Source organism: Amblyomma maculatum, chromosome 7 (genome assembly GCF_055883805.1).
Source record: "Amblyomma maculatum isolate TAMU_Amacu chromosome 7, ASM5588380v1, whole genome shotgun sequence".
NCBI classification, from domain to species: Eukaryota; Metazoa; Arthropoda; class Arachnida; order Ixodida; family Ixodidae; genus Amblyomma; species Amblyomma maculatum.
Genome location: NC_139350.1, coordinates 138,954,875 through 138,978,114, shown reverse-complemented (window position 1 = coordinate 138,978,114; position 23,240 = coordinate 138,954,875). Strand labels below are relative to the sequence as shown.

Below are 23,240 nucleotides of genomic sequence, written 5' to 3'. Positions count from 1 at the left end.
CTGCGCAGGAGACATATTAAAAAAAATGGCATCTATACAGGCAGATATTTCTTAAAAACATATTAGAGCAAGTATTTCAGATCGCACAAATCATATTTCTGGACCTGCAACAATGACCGGTTGCAACAATGATAGGTAATTGACGTGTTCGAAGGTGTAGAGAGAAAGAAAAATATCCGCAAGCTTCTCGAGCTCTTACCGGCAATTCTCTGGTCGCCACACTCGCTTTTGTTGGTTCAAGCGGGTGCAAAATGATACTTCGTCGCTGAACACCACGGCGCGCCAGTTTGAAGGCGACCAGGACTCGACCTCAGAGGCAAACTCCATCCGCTGTTCCATGTGGCGCTGCTCCAAATGTGTCTTTTGGGCGGCGATGCAGGAATTATTGCCTGCTTCGCGCAAGCGCTGTCTTATAGTGGAGGCACTCACATTATCCAAACCCAGCTCATCCCGAATTTCGCGTGCACTCAGGAACAGATCCAAGGCAGCTGCCGCCACAATCTGCTGGTCCTCTTCAACTGTGGTCTTCTTGCAGCTTGCGGCACGGGGAGAATCAGCTATTCTACCCTCACGATAGAAGGCTTGCAACACGAGGTTAACAGTTGCCATTGGGCGCCCTGTTAAAGCACACATTTTTGGTGCGACATGGTCCTTCGCCGTTCTTCTGGTGTCAAACGGGACGCCATTTAGAATAAAATTATGCTCCGCCGAGGCAGACTTTATACTTTGCTAACAGAACCGATACCTGACAGTCTTCTTCTCATTGGCCAGTTTGGCTTTTGTTCGTCAGTTGTGCCGTTCCGAGGGCAAGCTTCATCACGGCTAAGTTCCGTCAATGCAAAAAACAAGCAAGATATGATAAAATGCTAGTCGGCGCATAGCAAGCATGCTTGCAAAATTAAAAACTAGGGCGAAAAATTATTAAATGGGATCCTTTGTCACGTTTTATTTTTTTCACGTCAAAATTATGGTTTAGGTTTGGTTTACGTTGTGTAACATCCCATAGCGAGTCGGGCTATGAGAAACGCAGAAGAAATTGTGTTTTCATTTTAGCGTAGCCGCATATGACAGCTTTTATCTGCCCTCGCAGCATTGCTTCCTACATATGCGCGGAATGCTTTTCAGAAATGATGCGGTACTCGAAACCTGCTTTTCATTTACGCCACGTAGGGATTCTTTGCATGCGCTGATATCTGACAGACGTAAAGCGTTTTTGTATCAACTCCATTTAATACAACCTTCGCTCTTGGGATCAAACATGCAGCCCTGTAATCTGCAGGCGAACGCTGCTGTAAGAACGCGAACATGTGAACCGTAGTGAGAATTTCACAGCAGAATTTTGGCAAGTGGAGACGACTGGCATATTCTGTGCGACGTTACAAACTATCCACTCGATATACAGTTTAGCATTGTGTAGAATGGCTAGTGTAAAGCAATCGACAATGCCCTATCCATTATTAGGTCGAGCGATCGGTAATTTAGGCGTTTAGAACTACAGCGTAGTACACTCGAACAACTCCAGTTCCCGTGATTCATGATGTTTGTTTCATCTCCGGGGTTTTTCATTCATTCAGTCTTTTTTTTTTTATTCTGTTTTCTTTCGCCGGTATATCAAGTATTTGCATCATGTGAATAAATGTGATGTGTTTTCATTGGAACACTTCTAAGTTTTTATACTATCAGAGAAATCACTTGAATTTAGAGCCTTACACGTTCAGTGACATCACTGAAACTATCTTGACGGAGTCCTTTATTTTACTATACTCGTAGCGACGTAAGCTGCTACACCCCTGTGTAATCCGCCTAGATGAAGCCATGTTCCTAGGTTTGTACGGATTTTAAATGCGATGGGCCTTTTAGCTCATAACGCAGCGCAGACAAGCCATCAAGCAATAGGCCTGCAAGCCTGATGCGTGGTTGTAATGTGCAAAGTTTTTTCAGATAAGACGAAAAGAGACACCAATTAACCAAGCTTATTCTTGCGCACTCAGCCTGGTGCGTGATTGAAACCCGCTATCACATGCTATCAATTGCACTTGCTTTTGAGATGCGAAATCACCCGATATCACTCGAACTTGCTTGCCTAAGCTGCTTCACGATTCGCAAGAAGCACGTTGGTTTTCCGGCTGTTGTTATACTTAATTCAGTGCAGCTCTGGCGGCATGAAGCACAAGCAGTAAGCGGAAATGAGGCTAAGAACCGACGAGCAGGCTCCACTTTATGTTGGTCGCGCTTGCGCACAGGACGCATAACTCAAACCCAGAGCAAAACATTAGATGGCGCTGACTTGCTCCGCAGGTCGCCGTCGGAGCGCTCTAGACATCGCTAACGTACCTCCATGTGGCGCTAGCGGCATTATCGCTACTTGTGTGATAGTAGCTTTTGTAGCAAGTGCACGTGTACATTTGTAATGCCTGGCGCATGCGTGAGATACTCAGCGTCTGTATATATACTTGTCATGTTGCAATAAACGAGGGGTTGATCACTGTGGCCTGGTCCAGGGGCGGCCACGTACAAACCCTCTTTGAAGTGTCGTCCATCGAACGCCACATGGTTTCAGAAGTGGTTGTCCGGGTTGTACTCGACCCGTGGTTGTTGTAAGGCTACCACTTGTATCAGGCCGCCAGCATCATCGTTAACAGCCAGAATAACAGCAATGAAAAATGGCGCAAGAAACGAAGGCTTCCTCCCAGCTTTTCCTGGTGCAGCCACCAGCGAGCTTCAACTTTGACAAGACGTCCGAATGGCCTGAGTGGATACAAGAATTCGATGATTACCGATTCGCCTCGGGACTGAACGAGCGAACTCAACAGGCTCAGGTGCGTAAGTAGCTGTACGCGATGGGACGACAGGTACGAAATGTTTTGAAGACTCAGCTTGTCTGAGGAAGACTTGAAGAAGACGTGGTGAAGAAATGGTTCGATACCCATTTTGTTGCCACACGGAACCTAGTCCACGAAAGCGCGTGCTTCAATCGCCGCCACCAAGGACCAGGCGCGTCCGTAGATCAGTATGTTATTGAGTTGTAAACGCTGGCCCATAGATGCGACTGCAGGGAGATGAAAGAGCGTATGATTCTCGACCGCTTTATAGTTGGAATACGAGACGTGTAGTTGTCGGAAGCTCTTCAAATAGATGCTCCGCTGACTCTGGAAAGTGCTCTCACCAAGGCACGTCTGAAAGAAGCGGTCTAACTGCAATAGCAGGATCTTCGCACCAGCGTGGACCGTGGTGGTTCCCTGACGAGCGCTGAAGTCAACACTATTCATAGGCGGACATCGAACCAGAAACTTATGGAGCACCTGAAGTGTTCAGCTTGTAATAGGGGTCCTCATTCCAGGCCGTCGTGCCCTGCCAGGGTAGCGTTGTGCTACGGGTGTCAGCGCCGCGGACACTTCGCGGCTGTCTGCTCACGGACACTCTGGACCACGGAACCCGAAGTACGGCATTTCGAGGTAGGAGTCCACAGTGCTCGAGGTGAGCATACGAACAGGGACCACGGAACCCGAAGTACGGCATTTCGAGGTAGGAGTCCACAGTGCTCGAGGTGAGCATACGAACAGGGACTGTGGGACGTTTTCTGTGGGGAATTTGTCTGCGACATCAGCAAAAGCAGGCTCTGTTCAGATTGTTATTAATGGTGTAGTTGTTTCGGCCAAAGTTCACACGGGAGCTGAGGTAAATGTGGTGCCTGGGTCTTTTCCAGCATTGCCGAAGGTACTAAAATCTACGGATGTTACTTTGATGGGACCAGGCGGTGACCGGTTGGAAGTGAAGAGAATGTTTACTGCAGACATTCTGTGGAAGCATGCTTCCGTTAGGCAGAATGTTTTCGTTGTCAATTCGGGGAGCAATCTGATTCTCGCCTTACCGGGAATAGAAGCGTTGGGAATAGTGAAGTTTGTGGATGGGGCATCAGTTCACGAGGTAGTGCAGACACTATATAGTTCCTTGTTCCGTGGTCTGAGGACCATGAAAGGCGAATACTGTCTTCGTTTTAAGCTGGTCGCTGTGCCCTATACCATTCACACTGCTGGTCGCATACCCATCCCACTGCGAGACGGGGTAAAACAAGAGCTGGTAGAGATGGAAAAGAATGGGGTCATTCGTAAAGTTCATGAGCCTACGGAGTGGTGTGCTGGCATAAGGCCTGCCTTGAAGCCGTCAGGACAAGTGCGAATACGCGTTGACCTGACTCAATTGAATAAATCGGTGCAACCTGAACGGTTTGTGCTCCCCAGTGTGGATGAGACACTCGGGTTGCTCAGTGGGGCAGTCAAGTCATCCAAACTCGACGCAAACTCTGATTTCCACCAAGTGAGGTTAACAAAGGAATGTCAACTGCTCACAACTTTCATTACTACATTTGTACGTTATTGCTTCGAGCGGCTACGATTTGGCATATATTCGGCTCCGGAGTATTTTCAAAAACAAATGTATGAGATTCTTGACGGACTTCCGGGGGTAGTGAACTTAATGGACGCTATCCTTGTCTTCGGTTCTACTTAGAAGGAGCATCACGAACACTTGTTGTGCACCTTAAAACGTTTGGCCGAAAACGGCGTCACTTTAAACGAAGAAAAGTGCCGGTTCAATGTAAACGAGCTTTGTTTTCGGGGTTACCGCTTGAGCCAAAACGGCACACGCCCGGATCCAGCGAAGATTCGCGCAATTGCAGATATGAAGCAGCCGTCGAAAGTTGCAGAAATGCGCAGATTGTTAGGTGTTGCTAATCAATGTTCACGATCCATTCCAGTATTGGCTAAACAAACGATGCCTTTGCATCAACTGCTCCAAAAGAACACAGAGGGGGTCTGGGTAGAGCCTCGTCAGATAGCTTTTGATAGCGTGAAGAGTGCTATCTGCTCAGATATGTGTATGGCTGAGTTTGATGCCGAAGGTCCAACAATTATTTCTGCAGATGCTTCTTAGTACAGCTTAGGAGCAGTTAACAGCAAGTGCAACCAAATAAAGAGAAGTGGCCGGTTGCTTTTGTCTCAAGATCATTGACACCAACTGAGATATGCGCTATGCGTAAATCGAAAAGGAGACTTTCGCTATAACGTGGGCCGCAGAACATCTTGAAAGCTTTGCGCGTGGAGTGCACATTACGGTAGAAATAGACCACAAACCGTTGTTTGCTTTGCTAGGAAAGACGCCACTTGATCTGGTTCTGCCTCGCATTCAAAGGCTCAGAATGCGGCTAATGTGGTTCCGTTTTGAGGTGCAATCATCATCATCATCAGCCTGACTATACCCACTGCAGGGCGAAGGCCTCTCCCATATTTCTCCAATTAACCCGGTTCTGTGATAGCTGCATCCACTTGACCCCTGCGATCTTCTTAACCTCATCTACCCACCTAACTTTCTGCCGCCCCCTGCTACGATTTCCCTCCCTTGGAAACCAGTTTGTTACCCTAAGCGACCATTGGTTATCCTCTCTTTGCACTACATGTCCTGCCCATGTCCATTTCTTCTTCATTTCCACTACAATGTCAGTAACTTGAGTTATTTCTCTGACCCACTCTGCACGCTTCTTATCTCTTGATCTTACCCCTACCATTTTTAGTTCCATAGCCCTCTGAATTGTCCTCAACTTAAGTCAAACCCTTTTGTTTAGCCTCCACGTTTCAGCCCCATAGGTGAGTACAGGTAAGATGTAACTGTTGTATACTTTCCTCTTGAGCGATACCGGTAAGCTGCTAGTCATAATCTGCGAGTGCTTGCCAAATGCGCTCCATCCCAATCTTATCCTTCTTGTTATTTCCTTTTCATGGTCCGGATCTGCAGTTACTACCTGTCCTAAGTAGACATATTCGCCTACTACTTCCAGTGCTTCGCTACCTAACGTAAATTTCTGTTCCTTCCGGAGGCTGTTGAACATTACCTTTGTCTTCTGCATATTGATTTTTAAGCCTACCTTTCTACTTTTTCTCTCTAGGTCATCAATCATTATTTCGTTCAGCCCCGGAGTTACATAGCAAGGCAATGTCATCAGCAAATCGCAGATTACTGAGATATTCTCCATCTACCCGTATCCCTAACTGCTCCCATTCCAAGTCTCTGAATACTTCCTCTAAACAAGCTGTGAATAGTACTGGGGAGATTGTGTCTCCTTGCCTAACACCTTTCTTTATGGGAATTTTGTTACTTTCTTTATGCAGAACTATGGTTGCTGTGCAGCCACTATTATCTTCCAGCACTTTCACGTACGGCTTGTGTACCCCCTGATTTCGCAATGCCTGCATCACCTCTAAGGTTTCAACAGAGTCAAATGCTTTTTAGTAATCAACGAATGCTATGTACGAGCTGGTTATATTCCGAGGTGCAATACGTCCCGGGAAAAAAACCTGGAAATAGCTGTTGCACTCTCCACAGCGCCAAGACCAGGCCAAAAGACGACCTTTCCTTCAATCGATTAAATCAACTGTTACGTTGCTGGCACGTTATCGGAGTTGAGAGAGTCGGAGCACTTCGGCTTAGTAGCCGAAGAACAGGCCAAGGACGAGACTTGTCGCACATTGTGTCGCTATGTCTTGGAGGGCTGGCTTAGTTTACCTTTATTATCAGCTGTTTTGAGGTCCTATTTGCAGGATCGTGCGGTTTTGAGTGTATGCAAAGGTGTCTTCCTGCATGGTACCCGCCTGCTGGTGCCACACTGCTTTAGAAGCAGAGTGTTAAAGCTGCTTCATGAGGGCCACCAGGGTGCGGTAAGGTTTAGAGCAAGGGCAAGAAAGTCCGTTTAGTGGCCAGGTTTAAGCGCTCAGCTTGCGGAATTCATTGGAAACTGCCGCACACGCTCCCAGTTTCGCTTTCAGCCATGCGATCCGATGATCCCGACGAGACGACTTTTCAGCCTTGGAAAATGGTTGCGGCGGATATCTGTCATGCGAAAGGCTGTAACTACTTGCTCATAGGTGATTACTTCTCTCGATTTCCGGAGTTGTGTCTGCTGACCTCTCTTAGCAGCGCTGAAGTTATTCATCCTATCAAGGGGTTTTCGACGCACTGCATCCCGGATAAGCTGGTAACCGATAACGATGCTCAATTTATCAGCCAGGAGTTCAACCAGTTCGCGAATGATTATGGGTTCAAACATGTGATGTGTAGCCCTCGGTACCCACAATCAAACGGGGAGGTAGAAGGAATAGTAAAAACTGTGAAAGAGCTGTTGCTAAAATCTGATGACCTACATCTGGCTTTGTTAGCCTACAGGGACACGCCTGGACCCCTAGAAAAATAGCCAGCACAGCTATATATACTCATGGGGCGCCGGCTTCGCAATACTTTGCCTCTCCATCCAAAGAAGTTGGCCCCCAAGACGCCCAATGTCAAAGAAGCTCGGAACAAAGATGCCGATTTCTGGGAAGGTCAGCCGCCACATTATGATTGCTGGCATGCTGCCCGTCACCTTTTCCCGTTGCTCCCAGGTAATTCCGTTTGGGTCAAGGACTACAGGCGAAAAGGTGTGGTTCTTTATCGTGCAAAGCGACCACGCTCGTATATGGTGGCTTTGGATAGCAGGGCCCAGATTAAGCGTAACAGGCGAGCGCTAATCAAGCAAGCGTCAAAAAGAGTTTCGGACTCTGATGGGGCGTACGAATTCCCGTCTAGCCTAGATGGTCTCGGGGAGAACGGAAACTCTGTTCCTACTACACAAACTGTCCTAAATGGTCTAGAGGTGAACGAAAACAATGTTTCAAATCCACAAACGGTCCCAAGTGTTCCGATGCAGACGCCGCCGAATGCCTCTTCGCCTGCGGTTGGGGATGAATATTTCACACGCGTTGGTCAATAAGCAAAAAAAGCCAGAACGATGCGATATTTCTGAATTCCATTCAGGCCGTTTCCTTTAAAGTTGTTGTATTTGTTGTGCATTTTGTGTGAATGCCATTGAAGCCGTTTGCTTTGAAGTTGTATTTGTTGTGTATTTTAAAGTGTATTTTCTATTTTGTTTTGTAACTTGCTGATTTCCCAAAAGGGAAAGGAATGATGTGACATTATTGCTACTTGTGTGATATTAGCTATCGTAGCAAGTGCATGCGTACATTTGTAATGCCCGGCGCATGCGTAAGATACTCAGCGTCTGTATATATACTTGTCATGTTGCAATAAACGAGGGGTTGATCACTGTGGCCTGGTCCAGGGGCGGCCCCGCACAAACCCTCTTTGAAGTGTCGTCCATTGAACTCCACAGATGAGGCGGTACAAGCAAAGGGAGCCCTGAAGGTGACAAGGAGGGAGAATGTCCTCCCGTAGGTGTGTCTATACTTATCCCCCCCCCCTTTTGTCAAATAACCTCGGAAATTCCTGTGTGATTCTTTTACGTGACGCAATGCTGCGTACCGCCTGTATTGTAGCATATTTCACGTTTACCAAACTGGAAACAAACTTGATGTCACTGGTATATTAGAAAAACAGTTCAGTCCTAAATAGCACACAATACGTGCCCCTCCCTATGCCCGGGACGCATATGGATAAATTGGGCTGGGCAACCACAGTAATACCCATGTGGGCTGCCTTTAGGGATCAAGCGGGTAAGCCCCAAATCAGGCTGGCTGGTGTTCTTCTCGTTTGGGCATAATATAGGTGTGACAAGGGCTAACAAAGCACAAATTCCCACATCTGTCCCTCAAGAATCTCTCCTGGGAAATTTAGAGGCAGATGCAAATCAAATTTGGGCTTCATGTAGAAAACACCTCGACTAACCTAAATGAGGCTGCCAACTCGAAAGGGTCGTAGCGAGGCTAAAAACGAGCATTCCCGCACGTTGCCTACAATGGTTGCTTGAGGGGTACTCGATGGAACGTCGGACAGAACGGTGGGTTTCAAGTAGAGAACTCCAGGGCTACCCCAAATGGGCTGCCCAACAAAAAAAAAATAGTTTCCGCATAGACTATGGCAGTGCTGGAAAGGGGTCATATCCGCTTATGCCCACATCGATCTCTTGCGGTGTTCTTTAAGGCAGATGTGACGCACATGTAGGCCTAAAGCAGATCGAAGATGGGCTAGATCACATGGGGTTTCCCACTCAAAAGCCGAATAGGTCCCACATCGGTCGCGGTCGGGCTGAAAAACGCTCAAGCCTCCACACTGCCCACACGGGCTTTTTTTGCTACTGGCAGCCAAATGCAACCTAAATTCGGATTCTATGTGGTAAAAAGAAGATGAGCCCAATTACGGAAGATGAGCCCAATTAACTCTCCAAAACGTCTCCATCCTAAATTTAAGGGCGCCATTTTATTTATGCATTCATATTATATGCGCTGGTAATTGCCTCTTCTGGAAGTTTCACATGACTGTTCTAAGCATAATTATGCCGTTACTAACGACGCTTTTTTTAACCGGCAACTGTGTCAGTTATGCAGTATTGGCAGAAAATATGCGGCAGTAAATATTACGTTTCACGAGTGTGTACTAAACTACATTCGAACCTTCCATGTGCCAGGGCGCCGAAGTAAACTTTCAGATTATCACTTAGGGGGCAATGTGGGACAGCCCGTATTATTATGGTGTTGGGAATAAATTTCACCTATGTTGCTGATTATCGAATATCAGGTAAAGGAGACATGAGCAGTCCGAAAATGACAACTCCAATCCATAAGGGCAACACGTGGACCAGCCTGAATTGGGCTGGCTTACATGAAGCCCGCGCCGGCACTACTTGGGTATTGGAGGGATTAACCCAAGGGGAGAAAAATACGGTGTACCTACGTCCCGACTAATCCAACGAACCTCCTCAGCCTTGGAGGGAGAAGTGCAGGCGCAAAAAGGAAAGCATTCGCTTCTTTTCTCTCTAACTCTTTTCCTTCACTTCTGTCTCTCCATTTTGTACTTTCGACTGACACGCCGCCGCCACCTAGTGACCGTAGCACCGTGCGTCGCCAGCGTCATTTGAATCGTGTGGGTGCGCAAGCGCGCGCCTGTCTGTCGGTTTCTATGGGTGTTTATGTGCGTGTGTGTCACTCTTATTTCTGTGTCATGTTTACGACTCGCATTGCGCTACGCTTTCGTACCTAAAAACTGTGGATGCTTAATTGTGCTTTGCTATCGAACCTAGCCGTAATTGAATCGAAACTTCCACGTAATTGAATCGAAACAATACTGTGAGAATTAGTTAATAAGTGGTTAATATGTGTGTGCGCATGCGAGTACGTGCGCGCGCGTGTGTGCGTGCGTGTGTGTGTGTGCGCGCGCGTGCGTGTGTGTGTCATCATGTCAGTGCAACGGCAGCTGCAGCAGTGTTTGGCTTTGTGCCCTTGACGTTCGAAATATATCTCTATCCTGATACCGCCATAGTTCGGTTTCGCTCGCGCGACTTGCGGCGACCGTCTGCATTGCGCCGCGAACCCTTTCTGTGTGTCGACTCATTACATTCGCCATGGCGATTATCATTTCAGTTCGCGACTTTCGTGCGCTCATGTTCGCTCGCCACACCGACATCATCCCCATCATCAGCATGACTATACTCACTGCAGAGCAAAGGCCCCTCCCATATTTCTCCATTTAACCCGATTCTGTGCTAGCTGCATCCACTTGACCCCTGCGAACTTCTTAACCTCATCCGCCCACCCCACCTAACTTTCTGCCGACCCTAGCTGCTACGCTTTCCTTCTCTTGGAATCTAGTTTGTTACCCTAAGCGACCATCGGTTATCCTCTCTTCTCCCTACGTGTCCTACCCATGCCCATTTCTTCTTAATTTCCACTAGAATGTCGGTAACTTGAGTTATTTCTCTAGTCGTCTGGGTTGTCCTCAACTTAAGCAGAACCCTCATGGTGAGCCTCCACGTTTCAACCCCATAGGTTAGTGCAGGTAAGATTCAGCTGTTGTATACTTTCCACTTGAGCGATACCGGTAAGCTGCTAGCTGTTAAGCTAGCGGCAAGCTGTCTGTTACGTATAAGGTATTTGCGAAAGTAATCGCTAATAGAATCAGGGCAACCTTAGACGGCAATCAAGCAAAGGATCTAGCAGGTTTTCGGAAACGGTACTCTACTATCGATCATATCCATACCATCAAACAGGTAATAGAAAAATACTCGGAATATAACCAGTCCTTATACATAGCGTTCATTGATTACGTAAAAGCATTTGACTCAGTAGAAACCTGGGCGTTGATGCAAACATTGCGAAATCAGGGGGTAGACGAGCCGTACGTGAAAGTGCTGGAAGATATATATAGTGGCTGCACAGCAACCATAGTTCTGCATAAAGAAAGTAACAAAATTCCCATAAAGAAAGGTGTTAGGCAAGGAGACACAAACTCCCCAGTACTATTCACAGCTTGCTTAGAGGAAGTGTAAGGCCGCGGTGGCCCTTTTTTTAATGTTTCGGCGCGCGCGCCGAAGAAAACGGCGATGGAAGCTTCCCCAAGCTACGAGAAATCGACGCGACCGATTGCGTCATCTCGGCCACCGTGCTGCGCCTCCTCGCCCTCGTCGCCATGCGCGGAGTCAAGCGTGCATCCCCCCGCACGGTCCCGGCCCTCCTCCTCGCTTCTCGTGGGAGGGCCGCCCGTGTTGACCACGTTCGAGAATGTTCGAGGCTTCTCCAGAAGGCCAAGGGGGGAAGGCATAGCTTTGGCAGCGCTAAGCTGTTTTTCCGTTCCTCCCCCCGCTTCTAGAAGGCTCGGCGCTGGCTATTTAAGAGCGCGCCGCGCAGTTACCGATGGTTCTGGCTTTTGTGCTGAGGCTAGTCGTTGATGGAGATAGCCTAGCAGGCAGGCCCCGACTGAGGAGTCGTTAAAAAGCGTGATGCGCTCGTATTGCCGTTAGTTATTCTTTGTCTCTTTTGTAAAGTGTGTCGCCTCTCTGTCTCGTGTGAATAAGTTATCTGTACCCTGTGCTTCGTGTTCTTGTTATATAAAGTTAATGTTCGTTGGCCTTCGTCTCAGTGTGTTTGCGTGTGAACTGCACGTCGCCCGCCGAATCGAGGAGCACCTGGCTTGGAGAGGTGCGGAAGATTTAAAGAAGAAGAAGAAGAAGGAGAACCTGTGATTTTTACTGGAAGTATTCAAAGACTTCGAATGGCAGCAGTTAGGGATAAGGGTAGATGAAGAATACCTCAGTCATCTGCGATTTGCTGATGACATTGCCTTGCTAAGTAACTCAGGGGCTGAACGCAAATAATGATTGATGACCTAAACAGGAAAAGCAGAAAGGTAGGCTTGAAAATCTATATGCAGAAGATTAAGGTAATGTTCAACAGCCTTGGGAAAGAACAGCAGTTTACATTAGGTAGCGAAGTACTGGAAGTAGTATGCGAATATGTATACTTAGGACAGGTAGTAACTGCAGATCCAGACCATGAAAAGGAAATAACAAGAAGAATAACATTGAGATGGAGGGCATTTGGCAAGCACTCGCTGATTATGACTAGCAGCCTACCGGTATCGCCACTCCTACGTTAGACAACAAAAGTGAGAGCCGGTCCGCGTTTTTTACAATTCCTAGGAGCCACTGAAGAGCAGAATCTCTGTTCTAAAAATGGGGCGACATTCGTAAAAACACAGCATAAATAAACTACCTACATGCATCACGTAAGGGCGAAAGGTCACTGTGTGCGAACGAATTGCTGGGCTCGTCCACTGTCTCCCAAGACGTACCGGCTCTGCTGCGTGTCAGTCGCCTCAGTGAATGCTAGCTGTTCACGAGTGAGGCCGCATGCATTGCAAGCTCTTTTTATTGCACAATTATACCTATTTACTATGCCTGCTACAAGTAGATCTCGCTGCGCGTGGTGTTTGGTTGATGTGTGCTCTCTGGAAATTGCAGTTCATGCGCGTGTATGCCCACGAGCGAGCTTCCTTTAGGGCACTTCGCCTACTTTGCCATCACTGCAGCGAACTGGTAGCGCTAGACGTGACACTACAATAAGCTTCCAGCAGCAATGGCAAAGTAGGCGAAAAGGTGCATTAAAGGCAGCGCACTCGCACTCAGACACGCGTACGACGTGCGATCTCCGGAGAGCAAACATCAACCTGTCTGCACGAACGACCCCCCCCTCCCCCCCCAGCCCAAAATGGTACCGGCAGGGCGTAACTGAACAAGGAAATCGCTCTAGCGCTGTAATTCGTGGCCGCTGGGAGGTAGAGGAAATTTCCGCCCCGTCATTAACCGAGATGAGCATTAAAGCGTTGATCAATGAGGCGGCGCCCGCCTTTACAAAAGTAGGGCCCATTAAGGTTTCTCTATGCTGCCCACATTGAACTAACAGGGCCGAAAGCGGGCCGGCGGCAGCTTTGTTTAGGCTGCGCATACGGGTACGAACTGGGACCGATCGCGGAAAAATTGGCCAGCTCCTCTGGGCACGAACCGCAAATCCCTCATGGGGCCCGTATGGGCTGCCATCATGTGCCCAGCACGAGCACCCACTTCATAGCCCACTTTGTACTGCTTGTGATGTGTTTGGGCACGATTCACAACTTACTTGAACAATTAGTACTTTGTGCTTTTGCAGATATAGGGACATGTTTCAGTAAATTTCTTTGCATCTGTTCTGCACCTCGCTTCGGTAGCGAGTGGGACGAGGGTACCATCAAGTATTTTACTTCTTTCTGTTATGCTGACGTAACATGTTCACGTGGGTTGTGTGTCATTTCCTGTATATGCCGCTGCGTCCTGCCCAGATGAAGACAAATCCACTTGTTGAAGCATTGGCTCGACCAGCGAACTGAGGGCTTCCCCCCTCTACCCTTGTTCAGTGTTCTTTCATTTCCTGTACATTCCACTCATTAGCCGGCTTTCTCCTTGGAGATGTGCCCGTGTGGCCTAGGAGTAGCGTGTCTGACTCGGAGTCCAGGGACCCTAGAGGGTTCGGTTCCCATCGCACCCTAAAGTTTGGGAAAGCTGCTGATACATGATATGCAAGCAACTGAGAAGCAGCAATTGAGGAGGAGCGTCGGTCATGAGGGACGCTGATAGATTGATTTACCATCTCGGGGTTATTTTAGATATGTGCATAACATGGGCGTTTTTCGCATTCAGCATTCACCAGAAACGCTCCAGAAATATTTCAGTTTTTATGTAATCCGATGCTGAAGCTATAAGCAGCGACAGCGATTACGATTCCGCGCGGGCAAAAGCGATGTAGCGAATTTCACCCGCCAGGCAGTTGTTATGAATTGTTTAGTAAACAGCTGCGCCAATTTTACTTCGTACACCCAAGGGTTTACGGCACAGGGGTGTACAGTGTAACAAAATACCTGTTAAATAACGCAAAAACAAAAACATTTTTCTGTTTTGTCCATGAAATATTCCTGAAATATAAATAACAGAATATTCTTTTTTTATAAGGCAGGTTCTTTCAGTTGCTATATATGTACTTTTCCTTGAAATTAACAGAAAATGTTTATACAAGGAACATGGTTGTTTTTTTTTTTAATTTAACATAAAGGCTCTCTTTATTTGAATCTTTTCACGAACATCTCTATCGCGAACGTTTTTCGATACTGCGCCATGAAAGTTATACTCGATCCGTTTCACAAGTTCTTTGCAGCACTACGAAAGGTAAGGACTACGAAAGGTATGGAAAGGTTTGCAACACTACGAAAGGTAAGGTATTCTCAGGATGGCTACACTACATGATACTGCTCGTATACGCTCCTATCACGGAGCGAACCTCTGTAGAGCACGAGCTCAATCATGTAGTACGCACGATCCTGTTTACTTCTCAGGTAGCCCATACCTTTTGTAGTACTGCAAACACCTGGTGCCCTGTCCTGGTGGCGCACTGGTCGCGGCGCTCAACTACTGTGCCCAAGTATGCTGGATAGAATACTTTCTGCAGCGTTCAGTGTAGTGTCATACCATTTTTCTCCCCATTTTACATCTTTATTCCAGTCCAGATGGAGGCTAGTTTGAAAGTCCGATTCAAACCGACCACAAATGCACATCTGACAACTAGAGGTGTCCACTGAGAATGAATACAATTGGCCTGCTTTTCCCCAACCGACAACTTAAACGAAAAAAGATATAAAATTATTCGCTGAATAAAAAGGTGGCGTGTTAAAAACGCTTCGCGAATACTCTTATATCTGTGTCATGTTTACGACCCGCAGGTGGTCGAAATTACTCCGTAGCTCCCCACTGCGGCTCTCCTTTCTCTCTTTCCACTTTCATTCTCACCTTCCTCCCTTACCTTACGGTGCGGTGCAGGTGTCCACAAAGCAAGTGTGACAGATACTGCGCCTTTCCCTTCCTGTGAACCAATTATTATTTACGACCCGCATGGCGCCATGCTTTTGTACCTAAAAACTGCGGATGCTTAATTGTACTTTGCCATCGAATTTAGCCGATACATTTATTTTCACGTGATTGAATTGAAACAATGCTGATGAGAATTAGATTTATGCAGGTCTCATTGTGAATTATTGTTACAAGCGGAGAAGGCTAGTTATGAAGTCTCCGCCCCCCCCCCCCCCTCCACCAAAAGGTAAAAAAAAAACCTGGCATATTCCGTGGGCACACTTCACCTATCTTTTCTGCACACGTAGCCTTTGCTTACACGTAATATGCTGAAGCTGCGCCTTGCAATGCGCCCGCAAGGACTGAACGTGACTGCATGGTAAAGCTCAGCTAAAAGGGGCCCCACCTCCGAAGAGTTAGATACTGCTAGAGCGCAGTGAACTAATAATAACCTTTTCAATACAGCCATCGTGAGAGCAATACACGATCGTTCGATCTGCTGTTCACACTTCATGCCGGCACGCATAGCCGGGACTGCATGGAAGAAACTATGTGTGCAGGAATGAAAATAACGTGTGCTGTCGAATCATTCAAATAAATGCATCCAGCCCAGACGCACTGTGTTTTAGTGAAGCAGTTGTTCATGCCCTTCACAATTTTTCCAATTCGCTAAACATTATTTGAAATACATTGCTTCCTCTTTTAACATTATCGTCTTTTTGTGTAATCCGCGTAGTGGTGAAGGTGACTGCGAAAAACATTTTGAGCTGCCCGATGCCACAGCGCATCACGTACTATACTCGTACAAGAATGATACCCAATAATTCATTGCTGCGTCTGTCACAGCTAATTTGCAACCTCGAGACAAAACATTACTAGGTGCAATATATTGTTACGGGTGGAGAACGATGAGGACGAAGTGCCACGCTCGTTTATGGAAGGTGAAGGGAAGTTGCTTCGAACTCTGTGCCCTCATTGCCTGGCTTATTGGCTCTCTTTCAATATACATATCTTTAATCCCATACATATCTTTAATTTTATTCTTAAAGGTTACACAGAACCCCACCGATATCCTGCAGAATCAAACGGACGCATCTCGAGGACAGATCTAGCCCACGCTTGATTTTCATCATGAGCCAAGTAAAGCTTTCACCTTAAATACTTTGCTTCTGCTGAAGCCGTTTTTAACAAAGATAATTCATGCCAGCTACCTAGCTTTGCCGTATTTGTGAAAAACTCAGGAAGCAATCCAAGAATTTTACCGAGTTTATTGCATTATTGAAACGTGTGCCCTCAAAGCACATTCTCGGTTGTGCACGTTCAAAAAGCAGTTAGCGAAAGTGCCTCTCCTGACTTGAAGCTATCATGCGTTCCAGATTCGGTAATGTGGTAACGGGCGTTTGAATGCTACAACTTCCACCTTTCTAACCTAAACACCTTCATAGGGACTTTCTCGGGAGGCGAAAGTGCTTCAATCAGGGGGGCTCTAACTGCCTCCTCTCAAGATAACCTCATCGGAGGCCTAGGGTACTTCTGCGACCACTTGACATTTCTCACAACCACTATAAGGAATTGGAATGTGGGGGTGTGATCCACCTAAAAACATTCGGCGAATTGAGAAAGTACAGCAAAGAATCGCTGCTTTTCCTTGTAGGGAAGTTGAAAAACACTTTCGCAATATTGCAGTTACCCTAGCCAAACACGAGTGGCCTTCAGTGCTCAAGCTGAGCTAAACATTAATGGTTGGCTGCCGTAGAGCAATGGCATCGGATTTCTGGAATTGCAAACACGCTCCGGCGAAATTTCTTGACAGCGAGCATTTATTTTCAGCCTACAACCTGCTTTGAGTTAGAGAAAATCATTAAACCATTATTCCGGATATGGCGTTTGTGTGCTAGTGATTCTATGGATTTAGCATGGGATTCTAGATGGACGGTTGTTGCTTATCTCGGGCACTCTGTGGATGATCTTTTTTACCGGCATATTCAGTGTGAAGCAGATATGTACGGCAACATTTTCTTGCATCTGGTATTTTGGGTGTACCGACCCTTCTATTAGCAAGCACCAATAGAAGCCGCTGTGGCTCCCCACCCTAAAACTAAATATATATACATATATATATTGCAACGGTTGTTACACAAATGAATTGCTGTAACCGCTGAACGAGGGCACCAGGAGAGCTGAGTCAGGAACGCGGGCTATAGGAACGGACGGGAACTTCAACGTCTTCTACTTCGTACCATTTCGCTCCTTCTAGCTGTAATGCACGTGTCACTGCCCCCTCCTCTCGACCATCGCCCCGATGCGGTGCTACTGTCAGACAGAAGAGCGGGAAGAGAAAGCGTTCAAGAGATACACCAATAGTCTGGCATCACGGGGTAGACTACATGCATCCGGAAAGTCAGTCGGAGGTTCGCTCGTAGTAGGGCTTCATTCGAACCACATGCACAGCGTCACTGCGCTTGCCGTTGTGCGATGAATGAGCCGAAGAGGCTGGTACAACTTCATACGTTACGTCGCTGAGGCGGTGGACAACAAGGAAAGGGACGAAGTAGCGGCGCAGTAACATTTCGGACAGTCCGCGGCGACGAACGGGCGTCCAGATCCACACATAGTCGCCCGGGTTGTAGGTAACGTAGCGGCATCCAAGGTTGTAGCGGTCAGCATCGATCTGCTGCTGTCGGTGAATACGCTGTCTGGCCAGCTGCCGCGCTCCTTCCGCGCTGTGAACATAAGTGGCGACATCGACGTCAAGTTCAGACTCACGATACATTAGTGGTGCGGGCGGAGTCTGACTTTGGACTCCATCTTACTTTGTCAGGGAGGTCCACGGGTAGCATGGCATCCAGGGGGGTGGTTACGTGGCGACCGAAGACTAATTCAAACGGAGTGAACCGCGCCTTTCTTGTTGCGCGGTATTATACGCGAACGTTGCGTATGGAATAATTTGGTCCCATGTTTTGTGCTCGACATCAACATACATGGAAAGCATGTCGGTCAAGGTCCTGTTGAGGCGTTCCACTAAGCCATTTGTCTGTGGGTGGTAGGCCGTTGTACATCTATGGCTGGTGTGCGTGAGCTTCAGTACAGCCTGACTGAAGCGAGCCATAAATGCAGCTCCACGGTCGGTAACGATAGCTGCAGGACTATGTCGTGGACAAAGAATTCGGCGACTTCAGCAGCAGTACCGCTTGCAAGTGACGAAGTTTCAGCGTACCGTATCAAGTAATCCGTCGCGACCACAATCCACTGTTTTCCAGTGGACGACTTCGGAAAGGGCCGAGGAGGTCTATGCCAATTTGCTGAAAGGGGGTCTTTGGGGGTGCTATAGGCTGCAGAAAGCCAGCTGGTCTCACAGGAGGAGATTTGCGCCGTTGGCAATCACGGCATGTTGGTACGTATTTACGCACTGATGGTAGTAAGTTGGGCCACTAGTACTTTAGCCGAATCATTGCCAGTGTGTGACTGATCCCCAAGTGGCCGGCGGATGGTTCATCATGACAAGCGCTCAAGACTTTGGGCCGTAACTGGGATGGCACCACAAGCAGAAACGTCTCCCTGGTGCTGTCAAAGTTGCGCTTATAGAGCACTCCACGCCATAGAGTGAAGGACCGCAGCCCACGACGAAACAAACGGGGTGCACTAGCATTAATACCCTCGAGGTACTCAATGAGTGGCGAAAACTCAGAGTCGGTCCGTTGAAGTTGCGCCATACGAGAGATGATGACGGCACAAAGGATAGGACAATCATCGGTGATATATTGCGTAGCCGGTTCCACGGGTGCTCGTGATAAACAGTCTGCGTCTTGGTGCTGCCGGCCCGACTTATAGATGAGTGTCATGTCGTACTCCTGTAACTGGAGGCTCCACTTGGCCAACCGGCCAGAAGGATCTTTAATGCTGGCTAGCCAGCCTAGAGAGTGATGACCACTGACAACACGAAACGGTCGCCCGTAGATGTATGGTCGGAACTTACTCAGAGCCCAGATGACGGCAAGACACTCTTTTTCTGTCGTCGAATAGTTCCTTTCCGGACGAGAAAGTGTACGGCTCGCATAGGCGACGACTCGTTCTGCACCATCCTGCCACTGTGTGAAGATCGCTCCGAGGCCGACATTGCTGGCGTCAGTGTGGATATCTGTGTCTGCATTCTCGTCAAAATGAGCTAGTATCGGTGGACATTGCAGGCGGCGATGGAGTTCCTTGAAGGCTTCGTCTTGGCACTCCCCCATAAAAAGGGTGTGTCACCTCGAGTCAAGGCTGTCAATGGCTCAGTTAGGCGAGAAAAATCTTTAACAAAGCGGCGGTAATAGGAGTAGAGGCCCAGAAAACGTCGGAGGGCTTTCTTGTCGGTTGGGCGTGGGAAACTGGAGACGGCGAAAGTCTTGTCGGGATCTGGGAAAACACCTTGTGCGCTGACCACATGTCCCAAGAAACGGAGCTCCTCGAAAGCGAAATGACATTTCTCTGGCTTGATATTTATTTGCGCAGAGTGGAGAGCTTGAAGGAGAATGCGCAATTGCTGCAAGTGTACTTCGAAACTAGACGAAAAGATGACTACGTCGTCCAGGTACACAAGGCATGACTGCCACTTCAGACCAGCTAAAACAGTGTCCATCATGCGTTGAAACGTGGCCGGCGCAGAACAGAGCCCAAACGGGAGCACCTTAAATTCGTACAGACCGTCGGGCGTCACGAAAGCTGTTTTCTCGCGGTCTCGCTCGTCCACCTCGATCTGCCAATATCCGCTTTTCAGATCTAAGGAAGAGAAGAACCTGGCATTACAATATAAACGGGCGTTTCAGCGAACTTTCAAAAATTTCTAAAAATAGGACATTATCAATAGACAAAGAAAGCTTTTAGGTAAATGCTATGTGCTGCGGCGGAAAACATTTACCATAGCAAATACTATATTATTATAGCTAATTAACTACAATCTACTAATTACCTTTTTAATTACCACAGTTGGGTGGTTAGTACCAATAGAGAGTTCGAAGCTATGAACAAGACGATGTTATATCAGTTTTTAAAACAAAGAACAATTAATTCTCTAAAGTTCTTCAACGCGAGGAAATCTGGGGGTTTTTTCCTGCTCGAAACCAAAAATCTGCGCACGAGGAGCACCGGAAGTCTAGTGAGATTGCAATCTGGGCTGGTAACGTATTGTAATGATTGTGGTGCCCAATTCGAAAGTCATTGCTAATTTCCCCGGCTAGGGAGCCTCGGCGCTCAGCCCAGATCGCGGCCGGCGTTATCGTTTGCTTCGCCACTCGGCGCAAGAAAGAGGATAGTCATTGCCATCTACGCGACCGTCGATGTTGAGAATCCTGATAGGCGCTGCCTGCAGTTTTCTTTCTTTCTTCGTCTGTTTCCGCCACTTCTGATCTGGCTACCAGACGGGCGAGATGTGAGGCGTCACCTTCACTTCATTTATTCACTATGCTTAGCTGCTGTCCTATTATTGCTGCGCTTTAGGAACCGCATCACACCTAAGTTTTGTTCGCATAGCAAGGAGGGCTAGCGCGACAGAGGGTGCATGCCATTAGGCAGTTTTCCTTGCAGTCTGTAGTTCCAATTTACCAAAAAGCGTTGACATTTCTGTTTGAGGCGCTTGTTTTGGAGGTGCACGTGCCAGTGTTGAAATTTACTTGAGTGTAGGGAAGTGTCGCCTCGGATTAGAACATCAGCGCCGCAGCGTGTGGATTGTGGGAATGGCCGTGCCAGTGCAACTCCAGTACTCCGCTGCCGAGAAAGTGAACATTGTGCTCACTTATGTCACCGCGCAAATGGACGCGGAGCTCGTATCCAGACTGTATGCCGCCCAACATCCAGGTCGTCGTGTGCCGACTCGTCCAACATTCACATGATATTTAAATGATTTAGGACCACTGTATCAGTCCATGTTCAGAAAAGGAGAAGACAAGCCAGTGCAACAGACGATTTTCACATTGATATCCTCACTTACGTCTCTGTCAGGCCGGAATAAAGTGTCAGGGAAATCGCAAGCGCATGTGGACCGAGTCCGGCTTCAGTTTGGAGGTTACTTTAAAGACCATCCATATCATGTGAGTCTTCACCAGGAGCTGTCACCAAATGACTTTCAAAAATGGCCTAATTTTTGCAACTGGTGCTTGATTCACAGCGACGAAGACCCGGGATTTCTCCACGGAGTGCTTTGTCTGATGAGGCTCAGTTTTGCAGGGATTCGAATGTCAATTTGCACAACGCCCATTATTGCTGCAATCAGAACCCACATTGGCTACGCCAGCACACGCACCAGGCAAGAGGGTCAGCAAATGCTTGGTGTGGCATTTAAGACGGCCGTATAGTCGGTCCTTGCTTCATCGACGGAAATCTTACTGGTGAATCTGCCTCAGAGCTACCACTGGCCGTGTTAAAAAAAATGTGGTTCCAGCATGACGGAGCCCCGCCGCATTTTTCGTCATCCACTCGGCCAGATCATGGACGGCTTCTTTCCCAACCAATGGATTGGGCGTGGTGGAAACACAGCCTGGCCTCCTAGGTCGCCCGATTTATCACCCTTGGATTTCCTTCTGTAGGGATATGTAACAAATCAAGTTTTCAAGATGGAACCATCCAACCTCGAAGAACTGAAGCAACGTGTAAGGATATCGCTTGAAAATATTCCCAGAGATATGCTTTTATCTGCTGCGAACTCCATGAAAGACCGCATTCTTCTGTGCATCGCAATGAACGGCTAGTAATTTAAGCACATCATGTGAAGATTGGTTGTTGTCATCCCAAGTCATCCCAAGCTTTCATGGAGTACCAACATGTGGGCTGCAACCAACTAAAACTAAACCATTTCAAATTTTGTTCATTCATGTTTGTTGTATGACTTGAAACTGCTTATTACCTGAGGTAAACGTTTTGTAATCATACATTACATTTACAAGTCATGAGACATGTCTGCTCGTGTACACCGCAACTGTATCGAGACGGCAGGTACGAAACAACGTCGCGCTGCAACGCCAAAAAAGTTTTCATCTATGAAGGCATTCTCGTAGATGCTAGGTGTCATGGCTGCAAAGGATAAAAGAAATGAATTCTTGAGAGAAATTACAAAATGCATGTCAAGATACCGGCACCGCTAAAGAGAACTCTACACGCTGTCACAGCAGCATGGCTTCTTTCCTTTCACGAAGCTGGGGTGATGAGAGAAAAAAAACTGCTTTCCGAGGTGACTTCACAAACAGGGCACAAGGCCAACCTCAATCTGGGTTGTCAAAATCGACGTCCGCGTTTTGCTATTCTATTGCTATTCGTTTTCATGTGCTGAGCGAAGAAGCAAAAGATAACGCGGCCGCGGTCTAATCGTTGCCCCGAGATCCCCTAACCGGGGAAAATAGCGCAGACGTTTTAAATTGGGCGCCGCATTCATTTCAACACATCACCAGCGGACGTTGCGCCAGCACAAAATTTCCTGCACGCCTTTTGCGCTGAGTGGTGGTTTCATGCGGAAAAAAGCACTGTATTCCTCGTGCTGCAGAACATTAGAGAACGACTTTTTCTTTGTTTCAAAAACTGATATAAAATCGTCTTGGCCATGGCTTCGACCTTCCCATTGGCACTAACCGCCCAACTGCGTTAATTAAAAAGGAATTTAGCAGATTTTAGTTAATGATCCACAATATTATAGTAATTCTTATGGTAAATGTTGTCCGCCGCCACAGAGAGTACGTTTCTGAAAACATTTTTTTTCGATTTTTTATAGTGTTTGCTGGAACACCCGGAATATATATAAATATATTGATACGTGGCAAGGCTAGTCCACGAAGGTTAGTCCAGGCTGGCACCGCACACGGAACACAGAAACACAGCAGCGTCGACCTTATTCTAGCATCAATCGTTGCTGCCACTTTGTCTTCTTCTGTGTCACTGTTGCTGATCGTTTTCGTCTTCAACTTCCAGCGATGCAGGGCGTATATGTAACATTACCCCCCCCCCCCCACGAAAAGCACAGTCCTGGTGCGCACTAGGGCGAAGTACTACAGGGGTAATACGGCTTCATACGGGCGACATGAACAATCTC

General features: G+C 47.5%; 1 pseudogene; it reads left to right on the top strand.

Annotated features, from left to right (window-relative positions):
* The first annotated feature begins 2,491 nt into the window (after positions 1–2,491).
* The window catches only part of LOC146184857 (uncharacterized), a 36,704-nt pseudogene continuing 15,955 nt past the window's right edge, over positions 2,492–23,240 (top strand).